Source organism: Pan paniscus, chromosome 13, assembly GCF_029289425.2.
Source record: "Pan paniscus chromosome 13, NHGRI_mPanPan1-v2.0_pri, whole genome shotgun sequence".
Taxonomy (NCBI): domain Eukaryota; kingdom Metazoa; phylum Chordata; class Mammalia; order Primates; family Hominidae; genus Pan; species Pan paniscus.
In genome coordinates this window covers 61,691,128-61,707,417 of record NC_073262.2, presented here as the reverse complement: position 1 = coordinate 61,707,417, position 16,290 = coordinate 61,691,128, and the positions used below count along the sequence as shown (strand labels likewise).

The 16,290-nt window shown below is 40.6% G+C and overlaps 1 protein-coding gene and 1 pseudogene across 7 annotated transcripts in view; both read right to left on the bottom strand.

Annotated features, from left to right (window-relative positions):
- TANC1 (tetratricopeptide repeat, ankyrin repeat and coiled-coil containing 1) overlaps positions 1 to 16,290 on the bottom strand; it is a 263,697-nt gene that overhangs the window by 213,669 nt on the left and 33,738 nt on the right. The gene's annotated exons all lie outside the window — the stretch shown is intronic.
- LOC103786524 (transcription factor BTF3 homolog 4-like) lies at positions 13,997 to 14,808 on the bottom strand (annotated as a pseudogene).

Genomic DNA, 16,290 nt, shown 5'->3' with positions numbered 1-16,290 from the left:
TACTTAATGCCACTGAACCGTACACTTACATTTTGGACTAAAATGTAAATTCTATGTTACATATATTTTACTACAGTTTTTTAAAAAAAGAATTACTGTAGCCTGCATAATTTTGTCTGCTACTGTTTGCTAGAATTATACTGTTAATAATCCCAAAGACCCCCAATGCACTATAAGTTCATGTTCTCAAAGGCCACATATGGCACATCCCATAATGGTTGGGAAGCGCAGTATTAACTATTTTAACAGCTGTGCAGCAGAACAGTGGGCTTCCTTTTCGATCTCGAAGCCTTGTGGGAATGCATCTGTAGCAAATACAGTATGAGGCCAGTGGGATAGGCTTTTAATACCTGTCTAGAGCAGTTGGGCTGTGCTTCCTTCATAATAAAATGCTCCAAACAGACTCCTCATTCTCTCTTTTCTCTCAACCAGTATTAAAAATGGAAGCCTTCCTGCCAAGCACTATGTAACTGGCTGCCTTTGAACTGTGGGATGCTGCACAACACTGACCAGGTTTGATTCACGCCTGTTCTATAACAGTATTCAAAACGCACACATACACTAAGAGTTCCATCAGGCTATAAATCAACACACATAGGAGAACATCCCAATCAGGGTACTATTTTTACATTTCTACATGCTGCCACTTTCTAAGGCATCTTTCTTTCTTTTTTATTTATTTTACTTTAAGTTCTGGGATACATGTGCAGAATATGCAGGTTTGTTACATAGGTATACATGGGCCATGGTGGTTTGCTGCACCTATTAACCCGTCATCTAGGTTTGAAGTCCCGCGTGCATTAGGTATTTGTCCTAATGCTCTCCTTCCCCTTTCTTTCATATATATATATATATATATATATATATATATATATATATATGTTGTTGTTGCTGTTACCCAGACTGTTCATCTGCAAGGCATCTCTCTTTCATTAAAAAAAATGTGAAATATAAGCAAATTTAAAGTTACTTTGAAAACTGCAATTAACCTGAGACACACACACAAAACAGGTATATCCAGTCTGCATTCACAGTCTTCCAAACTCAGAACCACTGCAAATACTTATTTCCTAACATTTACAGGGCCATCCCCTGTGAGTTTACAATCTTGAGTCAGGCAGAAGACACCTAGCTCTAAGGAGAAACTCCACTGCATTTGGGAATTTCTTAAATAAACTGATGCCTTTTTGGCACAAATGCTGTTTGGCATAAAAGGTTCCTTAAAATACTATTGGTAATTCAAAGTGAGAGAATATAATATCTTTTATCTTATAAATATTACATTCTGAGTACCAACCCAAACTCAAGAACTAGCTGGCAGCTTGATTTCCACCGTTGCCTAACAGTTAAGGTCCCAACTCCCCAGGTGGCTGTATGTCCCATATAATAAACCCTCAAACACTGATCATTTTCCCCTGTTAGGGCGCCAAAGAAGTGTTCCAAAAAGACTAAAAGGGAAAAGATCATAGGCAAGGTATGCAGTTTATACCTCTTTAAAAACAATGTGTACATCAAATAGCAATTACTTTTATACTCCTAGGATCAAACAGGGCGGAGATAAATTTTTTAAAAATCACTGAAAAACAGCCTTAAGCAAAACTGTCACCATCTAAGAAAAATATTTCAATCCATAAACCAGCAATGGAAGGAAATATAAGAAGAGGAGTAGATATTTCTTTGACTAGAAAATTTGGCCAAGCTAGGCTGGGTGCAGTGGCTCACACCTGTAATCCCAGCACTTTGGGAGGCCAAGGCGGGCAGATCACGAGGTCAGGAGATCAAGACCATCCTGGCTAACACAGTGAAACCCTGTCTCTACTAAAAATACAAAAAATTAGCCAGGTGTGGTGGGGGGCACCTGTAGTCCCAGCTACTTGGGAGGCTGAGGCAGGAAAATGGCATGAACCCGGGAGGCAGAGCATGCAGTGAGCCAAGATCACACCACTGCACTCCACCCTGGGCGACAGAGCGAGACTCCATCTCAAAAAAAAAAAAAAACTTTTTTTGACCAAGCTGCATATAAACTAAAAAACAAATACTTATTAAACAGGGCAGAGGAAGGTACTGAATTAGGAGACAGAAAGAGACTGTGACCCCAGATCTTTGCTGTTAGGGTTGAATTGTGTGTCCCCAAAATTCATGTCAAAGTCTAATATGGTTTGGCTCTGTGTCCCCACCCAAATCTCACCTTGAATTGTACTCCCATAATTCCCATGTGTTGTGGGAGAGACTCAGTGGGAGATAATTGAATCATGGGGGTCATTCCCCCATACTGTTCTTGTGGTAGTGAATAAGTCTCATGAGATCTGATTGTTTTATTAGGGGTTTCTGCTTTTGCATCTTCCTCATTCTCTCTTTGCCTGCTGCAATCCATATAAGATGGGACTTGTTCCTTCTTACCTTCCGCCATGATTGTGAGAGTTCCTCAGTCACATGGAAAAGTCCAATTAAATCTCTTTCTTTTGTAAACTGCTCAGTCTCGGGTATGTCTTTATCAGCAGTGTGAAAATGGACTAATTCAGTAAATTGGTACCAGGAGTGGGGTGCTACTGAAAAGGTACCCAAAAATGTGGAAGCGGCTTTGGAACTGGGTAACATACAGAGGCTGGAACAGTTTGAAGGGCTCAGAAGAAGACAGAAAAATGTGGGAAAGTTTGGAACTCCCTAGAGACTTGTTGAATGGCTTTGACCAAAATACACTGATAATGATATGGACAATGAAATCCAGGCTGGCGTGGACTCAGATGGAGATGAAGAACTCATCAGGAACTGGAGCAAAGGTGACTCCTGTTATGTTTCAGCAAAGAGACTGGCAGCATTTTGCCCCTGCCCTAGAGATTTGTGGAACTCTGAACTTGAAAGAGATGATTTAGGGTATCTGATAGAAAAAATTTCTAAGCAGCAAAGCATTCAAAAGGTTACCTGGGTGCTATTAAAGGCATCCAGTTTTATAAGGGAAGCAGAGCATCTAAGTTCAGAAAATTTGCAGCCTGACAATGCAATAGAAAAGAAAATTCTATTTTCTGAGGAGAAATCCAAGCCAGCTGTAGAAATTTGCGTAAGTAATGAAGAGCCAATGTTAATCCCCAAGACAATGGGGAAAATGTCTCCAGTGCATATCAGAGGTCTTCATGGCAGCCCCTCCCATCACAGGCCCAGAGGCCTAGGAGGAAAAAGTGGTTTTGTAGGTTGAGCCAAGGGTTTTCATGCTGTGGGCAGCCTAGGGAGTTGTTGCCCTGTGTCCAAGCTACTCCAGCCATGAATGAAAGGGGCCAACGTAGAGCTTGGACTGTGGCCTCAGAGGGTATAAGCCCCAAGCCTTGGCAGCTTCCACATGGTGTTAAGCCTGCCAGTGCACAGAAGTCAAGAACTGAGGTTTGAGAATCTCTGCCTAGATTTCAGAAGATGCACGGGAATGCCTGGATGCCCTGGCAGAAGTTTGCTGTAGGGGTAGGCCCCTCATGGAGAACCTCTGCTACAGCAGTGTGGAAAGGAAATGTGGGGTCAGAGCCCCCACACAAAGTCCCTAAGGGGGCACCACCTAGTAGAGCTGTGAGAAGAGGGCCATCATCCTCCAGACCCCAGAATTGTAGATCCACTAACAGCTTGCACTGTGCGCATGGAAAATCCACAGACACTCATGCCAGCCTGTGAATGCAGCCAGGAAGGAGGCTGTACCCTGCAAAGCCATAGGGGTGGAGCTGCCCAAGACCACGGATACCCAACTCTTGCATCAGTATGACCTGGATGTGAGACATGGAGACAAAGGAGATCACTTTGGAGCTTTAAGATTTGGATTTCAGTCTTGCATGGGCCCTGTAGCCTCTTGGTTTTGGCCAATTTCTCCCATTTGGAATGGTTGTATTTGCCCAATGTCAGTACCCCCTTTGTATCTAAGAAATAACTAGCTTGCTTTTGATTTTATAGGCTCATAGGTGGAAGGGACTTGCCTTGTCTCAGATAAGACTTTGGACTATGGACTTCTGAGTTAATGCTGAAATGAGTTAAGACTGTGGGGGACTATTGGGAAGGCAATGATTGGTTTGAAATGTGAGGACATGAGCTTTGGAGGGGCTGGTGGTGGAATGATATGGTTTGGCTCTGTGTCCCCACCCAAATCTCATCTTGAATTGTACTCCCATAATTCCCACATGTTGTGGGAGGGACCCAGTGGGAGATAACTGAATCATGGGGGGCAGTTTCCCCCATACTGTTCTCATGGTACTGAGTAAGTCTCACAAAATCTTATCATTTTATTAGGGGTTTCCACTTTTGTGTCTTCCTCATTCTCTGCCATTCACATAAGACGTGACTTGCTTCTCCTTGCCTTCTGCCATGATTGTGAGGCTTCCCCAGCCATGTGGAACTGTAAGCCCAATTAAACCTCTTTCTTTTGTAAATTGCCCAGTCTCAGGTATGTCTTTATCAGCAGTGTGAAAATGGACTAATACAAAGTTTTAACACCCAATACCTCAGAATGTGACCTTATTTAGAGATAGATTCTTTATACAGAGGTAATCAAGTTAAAATGAAGTCATTAGGGTGGGCCCTAATCCAATTTAACTGGTGTCTTTTTAAAAAGGAGAAATTTGGACATAGGCACAGACAGAAGATGGCATGAAGAGATACAGGGAGAAGATGGCCCTCTACAAGTCAAGGAGCGAGGCCCAGGACAGATCCCTCCCGGAGCCTAGGAAAGAACCAGCTCTGCCAACAGCTTGATCTGGGACTTCCAGCCTCTGTATAACTCTGAGACAATACATTTCTGTTATTCAAGCCATCTACTTTCTGGTACCTGGTTATAGCCACCCTAGCAACTAATACAGCTGCTTACCAATTATGTGACCTCAGACAACACAACCCAGTCCTCGGGTGCCTCTCCTATCAGGAGGACACAAGACAATATTCTGCAAATCTCCTGCAAATCTACAACTGGGGATATGGACCGTCAGTACTGTGTCAGGCACATTGGGGTTACGGGAGAAATCTAAAACTCTCTCTACCCTCTCCTGCAAAGATCTTACCCCCTAGCCAGCATGGGGAACTCATAATGCATTGTGAAATTATCACACTGCTATAAATCAGGTATAAGCATGTATAATACAAAAATATCAAACTCTGTGCTTATCAGTCAACAATAACAACAAATGCATAGCCAATTTTTAAGATAGGACTCGTTCCCAGGACAGATGGCAGGCCTATTATAAATACTCTCATGTTCTGTGAAGTTTGAGTACATCAGGATGTGTGATCCTCTGTGTCTCACCCTCTCGAGACACAATTTGACTGCAGGAATATGACGTAACTGTCCTGGTTAGTGCACCAAACATAATACAATATGCCTTCAATATGTCAGCCTGTTTCATCCTCCCTAAATACATAATTGATTTTCAACATTTTATGCTCCAATTATTGCCCAAAAGCAGATTGGGGCAAGTTCATATTTCAAATGCTCCTTGCTTAAAAGTACAAAAAGAATGACCAGAACAATTAATGAATTGTCTTCAATTTTTCTTGGAAGAGAGTCATTTGTTTATGACCTTCTCCAATTTCTCCATCACACACATACATCCCCCTAATATATCAAAAAGAATACAGAATTTATATATCCTGGCTAAAAAATAGAGCTACATAAATACCATGCAAAACTACCAACAAGAAGAGAAGAATTTTTCTTTATTTGGAACACCGAAAGAGTAGCCTCCTACATCCCCCCACAGAAACAGAATTAGGAACAATGTCAAACAAAAATTAAAAGCTCAAAATTCCCTTTTTTAAAAAAAGTAGAGCTTTATATTTAGGTCATTTTATTTTTAACCACAGCCTCCTAAATGACCTGAATATCCCAACATCCACTCTAAGTGACAAGTTTTGTAATTCCTCTGAATAATTTAGTTGGGCAAATTTGTTTTACTCCTTGTTAAATAAAAATGTTACTTCAGAAATTGACAAGTCAGTTACCCACAGAAATTTTCAGTCTCAGTATCTTCCATTCCTATTAGGAAAAAACTGTGTGAGGGAAAGCACAACTTTAAAACTGGGTCTCTTGTGTGGCAGAGACTTCAACCGCCGCAATAGAGAGGGGCAGTTTCTGTTTACATGAAGTCTTCCATCTATCCACCATCTCAAAAAAAAAAATAGAGTGCCAAGGTATTTTAAGGTTCCAGAGGCACGTGTTTGAATTTGGGTTCTGAAAGACATTGCTATCGGCACAATCATGTACAGGGACTTTCTTAGAGCACGGAATGAATACATGCCAGAATATTTTACTTTGACTTCTACTAAAATAGAAACAGCAGCAGCACTGGCCTCAGCAACAAGGTTAGGGTTTTTTGTTGTTGTTTGTTTTTAATCCAATTTCACTTTTAGAAAAGCTGGTATCTCAAGTAAAAGAAAATAATTTATTCTGAATGATGCTGGCTTTAGGAAACACAGAGCATTTATGATTGGGGTCCAGGGGTGGGATGGGTGTGCCTGGTTCCTGTTTCCTTCTATGAGGACAGCACCCCTCTAGCTTACCATCTGGGCTCCTCTTCTGGCCTGTCACTAGCCCCCTTCCTAGAAGCTCTAGTGACTTTCCTAACCCAGGAAGTTTAGGAATAGAGACTGGGGATGGGTCCCAGCCCTTCCCTCCTCCTTCTTCTTGGGGACTGAGCTGCTCTCTGGAAGCACAGGTTTAAGTCTGGTCAGCCTTCTGGCCCCACATGGGAAGCCTTGATGGCCCAACACTGCCAGGAAGCAGGAGGGCAGGCTGTCTCTACTGTGGAATTCAGGAGTGGGATGTACACTTTTGGCACATATAAAAATCATTTTTTTAAAAATGTAAGTCAAAGTCTCTGATATTAGTTCTATCATCTTAAAAAGGTGCAATTTGACCAGGCATGGTGGTGTGCACTTGTGGTCCCAATTACTCAGGAGGCTAAGGAGGGAAGATGGCTTGAGGCCAGGACCTTGAGGATGCAGTGAGCTATGATCCTGCTACCGTACTCCAGCTTGGGCAACAGAGTGAGACCTTGTCTTGGCAAAAAAAAAAAAAAAAAAAAAAAAATTAAGGTGTAATTTGAATTCCACATGTTTTCTTTCTCCTTGTCTCTCAGAACTGGTTCAGAATTCAGACAGGGAAAACTGACCTACCATTTATTGCCTGCCCTCATCAGATCCAAAGAATCCAAACACTGAGTGTTTCCTCTTTGAGGAGTAGATTTGAGATCTTACTATCTTTAAAAAAGGTTTTTTTTTTGTTTTGTTTTGTTTTTACTTCCAAGTAATCTGTGAGAAAACAGAAAGAAAGAGAAAAACCAGAACAATTCTAATACCCAAAACAATGACTTTTTTCATTTCATTTAAACCTTACAATGACTCACTGATATCATTACAGCCATTGGTCAATGTATTCCACCTCAAGCACTAACTAGTAGTACTTAAATGAACTTGTCCATGTTACTCACTCTCATCTGTAAAATGGGGATGGTGATATCCTAAACTCATAGGTGTGATTTATAGAGTGAATGAATAATGCAGGATTAAAGCAACTATTGTATGTAAAGCCCCAGAACACTCATGGGGATAGTATTAAATAACATCACCTTCCATCCTCAGCTCTTCACAACGGACTCATTCAACCCCAGCTTGGGCGACAAAGCAAGACCCTGTCTCAAAACAAAAACCAAAAGAAAGAAAAAAACCAAAATGGACAGATTCAGAAGCAGAATGGTCTTTAGGAGATTATTCCAATAAACCTTTCCTTCATTTTTAGATAAGAAATTAAGATCCAGTGTGAATGAGTGATCTGTCTAAGGTCATTCAGAGAAAAAATTTTAAAGGCTTTCATTAAAAAAAAAAAGCCTTTCATTCATTTCTATAAGCACATAGTTCTGAATGTAGTCTCCTGTCCACATCCTTGAAATAGGATTTGGCAGATTAGAATCTGTAAACTAGAGCCACGTGTCAGTATTAAATCTTTCTTTACTGTACAAACAATGTGAGGCAGACCCCAGGGTTTGCCAGCATGCCTGCCACAGCCAGGCCCTCCCCCGACACGCCCACGGCCTCCACTTCAAGAGTGAGGAGGGCATGTTTGCATTCTCCTAATGAGTAATGCATCTAGAATCAGCACAACTTTTCCCTGATTCACTCTTTTAGTGAGGCTACTTTTCTCAAGGACTCCTAGCAACCCCAAATTCTTATTTTATCAGTTTTTTATTTTATTCCTGTCACTTCTAAGTATTTGCCAACTATCATTTTCTCAGTTTTCCCCCATCTAAGCCACAAATGCAACTAATTAGTTATGAAAGTGACTAAGTCTTTCTTATGTAAAATTAAGGATAAGAATCTTACTACTAATGTTCTCTGAATGATAGCATAACTATCATTTAAGAAAACTCCAGGGCTGAATACTGCCAGACTAGCTCCCTACATAGCTCATCTTTCAAGGAAGTTACTGAGGAATGAAAGGCATGCACCAGTGGTCCATATTTGCTATTTCCTCTGGTTCTTTAATATCTGCCCACCTATTTCCAGATCTTTTCTCTTGTTGTGAAATCTTTCTGCTGGAAATACTCCAATAACACTTAAATATTTTAATTGTTAATTCACAGAATGCCATCATTGCTGAAATGTTGTCAATTTCTATCTTCTTTCCAGTACTAGGTACACAGATTTTTTTTTTAATTTGTAAATTATTGCTAACTTTTTGAGAGGGTACAGTGGGATATGTTGATACATGTATACAATGTATAGTGATCAAATCAGGATAATTAACATGTATCACCTCAAACATTTATCATTTCTTTGTGTTGGGGACATTCAAAATCCACTCTTCTAGCTATCTGAAAATATACAATGAATTCCGGTTAATTATCATCACCTGAGATTGCTATAGGACACTAGGACTTATTCCCCCTATCTAGCTGTGATTTTGTATCTGTTAACCAACCTCTAGCTAGCTCCATCCCTCCTCCAGAACTTCCCAGCCTCTAGTAACCACTATTCTACTCTCTACTTCCATGAGATCAACGTTTTTAGTTTTCACATATGAGTGAGACCATGCGGTATTTATCTTTCTGTGCCTGGCTTATTTCACTTGACATAGTGTCCTCCAACCTCATCCATGTTACCTCAAATGACAGAATGTCTTTTTTATGGCTAAATAGTATTCCATTGTATATTACATTCTATTCATCTGCTGATGGACACTTAAGTTGATTCCATATCTTGACTACTGCGAACAGGGCTGCAATAAACATGGGAATGCAGATATGTCTTCAACATACTGATTTCCTCTCCTTGGGATATATACTCAGTAGTGGGGTTGGTAGACCATATGGTAGCTGTGTTTTTAGCTTTTTTGAGGCACCTTCACCTGTTTTCAATTATTTTTATTTTTTTATGGGCTCACATCTAATTAAAGTACATAGTTTTAAACACTCTCAAGTGAAAATGAAGCTTTGGGCAATCTATAATTTATTTTCCAACCTGCTCTTAGTTATTCAAGAAAGGATAGTTTTAATTCTAAATGTCTGAAATTGCTGCCTTCTTCAGTAGTTAAGCCCAGTCCCCAAGATCAATAGGAAACTAAGAATGATCAGCTTACCCCAACCATCATCCCAAATAAATTTAAATTCATATTCATTACCATTTGTTGGTCTAGGTGGTTACTGATGTTGCAAGGCCAATGAATTCTACCCTGGGAGTCCTACTACAGGACTCTCCCCAGTTGAGCAGAGGGTAGTTTAATAGATCAACCGAATACTTTGTCTCCAAGATGTATTCAATTAAAGAATTTATCCCTGAATTTTGTACTAAGACATACTAAAACCAAAAGCCAAAACATCATATTAAACATGAAATTATTTGATATATGCAGTAAAAGAGAATTGAAAGCATTATTTCCAAATCAATCACACCACATACATTCAGACAACTATGAGTCTAGCATATCAAGAAAAACTCCTCTCATGGTCTCGCACTTTGCTTTACATTTGTTTTTCCAGTAAGATTCGACGTTTTGGGTATGCACACCAAAAGGCAACAGGAAGTGAACGTTGAATCATTATGGTTAACCTGAGCATGCTGGAAACCAAGGAAAGGCTGAATGTTATTTTATGCAGCCCATGAATAGCAGCAAACCTATGCCTGCAAAGTAGGCAGCAAAGTTTGGGCAGAACTGTCACCAACAATTTCCAAATAATCAACAGCTCGTTGATGACTTACACCAAAAGCCCATATTTCCCTCAATAGGGCACAGCTGTGATACTTGATTTTATGGCTACAGGACTCATCAATTTGCAAGTAATGACCTGGACTACCAAGCTGTATCAGATGCAGTTCAAAGTAACGCTTGCATAGTTTGCAACAGCAATTGTATAACAGATATTAATCACAGCATAAGCTGAAATTCCAGTAACAATAGTTGCTACTTTCTCTTGAAATAAAAATTTTCTCAAAAATAAAACCACTCAAAAAATTTGATTTTGATCCACAGGGGCAAATTTTTCAATTGATCCAGTTTAACTTGATAATCTCTCTTCAAGTGATATTTTAGGTCCAAAAACACGTAAAGGATTGACAATCTTAGAAAATGTTAATTTGTGAAGAAACTAAGATTAATGTACCAGCAAATATTCCACAATGAGGGTGAGCGCCCCACTTTAGACTCTGCACCTGCCCTGTCACAGTTTTCGGCCACCTCCACCCTGGTCTGTTTGGGGGCCCTTGAGCCAAGTCACCTCCTCACTACTCAGCTATCTATCCCACAGCTCTTGTCCATATTAAGTCCAGGGATTTCATCTCCTCTCCACTACTTCACTTCTGAAAGATTAACCTGGCCTCCTTACCATTCCGTTCAGGAATACAGTTACGCATCACTTATCAACGAGGATACGTTCTGAGAAATGTGTCAGGAGATTTTGCCGTATGTACATCACAGAGTGTACTTACACAAATCTAGATGGGACAGCCTACTATATACCTAGGCTCTGTGGTAGAGACTATTGCTCCTAGGATACAAAACCATATAGCATGCTACTGTAGTGAATACTGTAGGCAACTGTAAAACAATAGTAAGTACTTATACATCTAAACATAGAAAGGGGACAGTAAAAACACAGTATATGGCCAGGTGCAGTGGCTCATGCCTGCAATCCCAGCACTTTGGGAGGCCAAGGAGGGCAGATCACCTGAGGTCAGGAGTTCAACACCAGCCTGACCAACATGGAAAAACCCTGTCTCTATTAAAGATACAAAATTAGTTGGATGTGGTGGCACAAGCCTGTAATCCCAGCTACTAGGGAGGCTGAGGCAGAAGAATCGCTTGAACCAGGGAGGCAGTGGTTGCGGTGAGCCGAGATCGCACCATTGCAATGTAGCCTGGGCAACAAGAGCAAAACTCTGTCTCAAAAAAAAAAAAAAAAAAACAGTATTAAAGATAAAAAACAGTACACCCGTATAGGGCAGCTCCAATATAAACTTATGGGACCACCATTGTATATGTGGTCTGTCATTGACCTAAACCTTATATGGTGCATGACTGTTGTTGAAATACCTTTCAAATTTAAAAGCAATTTTGCATACCTGTGTAAGAACTATATTTTTCCCCTATTCCAGAGTGCACAGCATTATTATTGTCAGTTATGAGGAAATGATTTAGAAATTCTAATGGGACACTTTAATCCTTAGGAGTTTGTGATACCTCACCAATATTTTTAGACAGATGGCCAGGGATAGCTTTCTGGTTTACTCTCCAAACATCCTATATTCAATCTGTCTAACAATATACCTTTCTGTCAATATCTCATCTACATATAACTCCAAAGAAATAATAAACTCTCCTTCAAAAAATGCTGTGGGTCTCCTCTTCTAGATTACTCTTTCTAAACCAGATGTCTTAAAAGAGAGTAAAAGATGATCTCTAGGGGTATAGAAAGAAAATACTGAAATTTGTAGTCATGTTTACTTGTCTCATTATTTGTTTTTCTATATTTTATAATGGAAATAGCTTTAGTAAACAATGTGTAATTATAAATTTACAAATGTTGCAGGTATGAGCAAAAAGTATTTTACTTAAAGGACTGTAAAGTGAAAAATGTTTAAAGACTACTGTACCAAACAATAACACTTTCTCCTAATATACTTTTCTTGGTCCTGTGTGGATAATTCCTACTAAAAGTTTGTATTCTAGTTGTTTGGTTTATAAAATATTTTGTATTAATGTAGTGTTCAGATTGTAATGTGACATTCTTTTTTTTTTTTTTTTTTGAGACTAAGTCTCACTCTGTCACCCAGGCTGGAGTGCAGCAGCACCATCTCGGCTCACTGCAACCTCCGCCTCCCAGTTTCAAGCGATCTTCTGCCTCAGCCTCCAGAGTAGCTGGGACTACAGGTGTGCACCACCACTCCTGGCTAATTTTTGTATTTTTAGTAGAGACGGGGGTTTTACCATGTTAGCCAGGGCCGGTCTCGAACTCCTGGACTCAAGCAATCCATGGGCCTCGGCCTCCCAAGGTGTTGGGATTACAGGTGTAAGTCACTGCGCCCGGCCATAACATTCTAATTACTAAAAATCAGACCTCATTTGGCCTTCCTGTTGTATCTTGAATTACATTTTCTTATTCAGGTCTAGTCTTAAAGACATCTCCATAGTTTAAAAAAAATTTTTTTGGCCTTTACTTAAAAATTAAAACCAAGTAAGCCATCAAATATCCTAAAAAATAAATGACATTCAAGGACAATTTTCTTTTTTTTTTCTTTTTCAATTTTGTTTTTGTAGTGGTCTCAGAATAGACCAGGCAAATTTTCAAACATGTATAGCACTTACATGGTACAGACTGTTCTAAGTTCTTTCTCATTTAATCCTCATAACAAAATTATAAAATTATATCATAAAATTATATTTATTTTTAATAAAATGAATTATAAAAACTAGCATTAATAGATACAGAAATTTTACTTTTTTTTGAGACAGGTCTTACTCTTTCACCCAGGTTGGAGTGCAGTGGTGTGATCTCAGCTCACTGCAATCTCCGCCTCCTGGGCTCAGGTGATCCTCCCACCTCAGCCTCAGTAGCTTGCACTATAGGCGCAAGCCACCATGTCCAGCTAATTTTTGTATTTTTTGTAGAGATGGGGTTTCGCCATGTTGCCCAGGCTGGTCTCAAACTCCAGAGGTCAAGCAATCCACCTGCCTCAGCCTCCCAAAGTGCGGGGATTATAGGCATAAGCCACCACACCTGGCCTTTAGTTTTATTCAAGCCTCCTCTAAAACCATGGTCAATATTGCTGGGAACAGGCCCCCAAATCTGACCATAAACTGGCCCCAAAACTGACCATAAACAAAATCTCTGCAGCACTGTAACGTGTGTGATGGCCATGACACCCATGCTGAAGGTTGTGGGTTTACCGGAATGAGGGCAAGGAACAACTGGCCCACCCAGGGCAGAAAACCACTTAAAGCTGTTCCTGAACCACAAACAATAGCATGAGTGATCTGTGCCTTAAGGACATGTTCCTGCTGCAGATAACTAGCCAGACCCATCCCTTTGTTTCGGCCCATCGCTTTATTTCTCGTAAGAAATGCATTTAGTTAATCTATAATCTATAGAAACAATGCTTATCACTGGCTTGCTGTCAATAAATATGTGGGTAAATCACTGTTCAGGGCTCTCAGCTCTGAAGGCTGTGAGACCCCTGATTTCCCACTCCACACCCTATATTTGTGTGTGTGTGTGTGTCTGTCTGTCTTTAATTCCTCTAGCACCCCGGGTTAGGGTCTCCACAACTGAGCTGGTCTCGGCAAATATTGTTTTTTTTGTTTGTTTGTTTGTTTTTGTAAAGTTTTTTTTTATTTCTACTGGGGAGGGAGGAGGATAAATAGAACTGTTTTCCAATTTGCTCTCCACTATATACACACATACCCACACACATACATAAACATACATACACCAAAAATACCCCAAACAAAAAACAAAAAAACCAGGAATTAAAAACCAAAACACCCTCAAACTGCACCAATACTTCATATTTTGACCAGAAAAAAATCCTGGGAGGAAGTGCAAAATGCAAAATCAAATGACTGAAAAATGCTGAACAAACAGCATTATTAATATAGAAAATATTTATATTACTGAACTAGTAACAGGTGATGTTCTCTGTGTCTGTAAAACTTTGGAACCACATAGCTGATTTGTTCAATCTAGTCCATGCCAGCTTCCAAAAACCAAACTTTTAGTTAGCTTCATTCTTTGATGCCTCATCAAAATTTTCTACAAGATCTGGAATATCATCATCTTCTTCATCAATGTCTTCTGGTTTTGGTGCTTTACTGTCCAAGACTTGCCGTGGGAACTGTTCAGCTAACTTCCTAAGGCTTGTTAAACTGTCAGCACCAAGCTGACTTAATATTCCAGGAAGCATTTCTGTGATTGGTTTGGCTTCTGCATGACCAGTAATTGCAAAGGTATTAGCAGAAAGGGAAGCTTGGACTTTGGGATTGTTGAAATGAATAACTGTCCCATCATCTTTAATCATGTTCACCTCTTCAATACCAGCTATATTATTCACAGCCAGTTTTTTTTAGAGAACTCTGAAGCTTTTTGTCATCAGCTGTGGCTGTTCTATGTACCACCTTCTTCTTTCTGCGAGCTGTACCCTTGTCCCCTATCTGGACCTGAGCCTGAAGTTTGGCTAACTTTTCTTGATTCATGCTGTTGGTAAATCTGAAGCAGGGAGGGTCCTCCAACACCAGCACGCGGCAAGAGCAAGATGGCTGCCTCAGGCGAGACAGAGAAAGACGACAACTGCCGCAGCCGCGGCTGGAGCAGATCCACGTGATACAGCTGACCCCGCCTCTCCCTCTCCGGGGCAGCCTATCCCGGGAGCGCACATCTGAACTCCAACCCAAATATTGTTAATGAAGAGCTTCTGAAGGGAAAACATTATTTTCTGTGACTTCCACTTTATGCCTCTACCAGTTGTTAAGGAATCCAACCCATTAACTGTGTAGCCTCGGGCAGGCAATTTAACCTCTCTGTGCTTTAGAATCCTAATCTGCATGAAGTTCCTTTATTAGAGTGCCTAGTAAAAGCCAGGCACTGTTTCTGGCTGAGGGATATGGCAGTGAATAAAAGACACAATCCTGTTCCTAAGCATCCTGTTAGGTAATTCCAAGAAAGCACAGAAGGTAACTAGTCATTATAAGGTTAGCCATTACTATTTCCCAAAACAAAGGGCTACTTCGCTACTTCTCTTAACATTACCTTAGTCCTGTTTTGATTTTAAGGCAAATTCTACCTAGCTCCTGTTTCTTAGCTGGTGAAAAGGGGCAGAAAAGGAGACAGTAAAACGATCAATCTGAATTTGGCACCAGTGAGCACATATACCCGCTACCTTTCCTTGAAATAAACTATGAAAAGCTCCACAGATCCAGTCAGCTACAGGGGTTAAAAACCTATCACAGCCAGGAACAAAGTTCTGCAAACGACTTTTGATGGATAGCATCCCGCAGCACTCTGGATCCTCCTAGCACTTTCCAGCGATGCTGATGAAGGTCTATTTACACCTGGAGGTTACAGCTGACATACTGCTGCATGTCTGATAGCTGCAAGATTCAGCTGCAGTGCAACCTAATCCCTCATGATGTCACTTCCAGGCTGCCCTTATAGGACCTGCCATGAGACATCTTTTTATTTATTCAAAATTATTATATAATCACAGAACCACGCTCTCCATGGTCACCTCTATTACACAGAAAGCACTGCTCAGGCAGCCTGCTTTTAGCACAGATTGTAGAACCACCAGCAAGACAGTAAAAGAATCCTGCTGAATCTAAAGTAAACACAGGAAGGTAACAGAAACTCTCGAGAGCGCATTTCCCTCCTCAGCAGCTCACAAACGCCTCACTAAACCCAAATATCTGAGACAAACCCACATCTGCACCCAGAGGATCACAAATACCACTGGCCACGCCTTAGAAGTTACAGGTTACAACCTCAAAATCTCTGTGAAGGAGTCAGATAAAATTTATTTCCTCATGTATGCATTTCATACCATTCTGCTAAAAACAAAGAAAATCTGTGGCAAAATATTTGCAGTTTGCTGATCATCTACAAAGCCAGGTAATTGGTCATGATTTACCCTCACCCTTGGCATTTGGTCTGTCAGCATTAGAAAGGTATTCAGTCCTCCTCACTGCCACCCCCTCCCTACGTTCATGCACCTAAATTCACGATCAGCTTGCTGACTTCAGGCTCAATGGGCAGCCTGGGTCCCCTCGGGCAGGCCAGCAGGAAGAAAGGG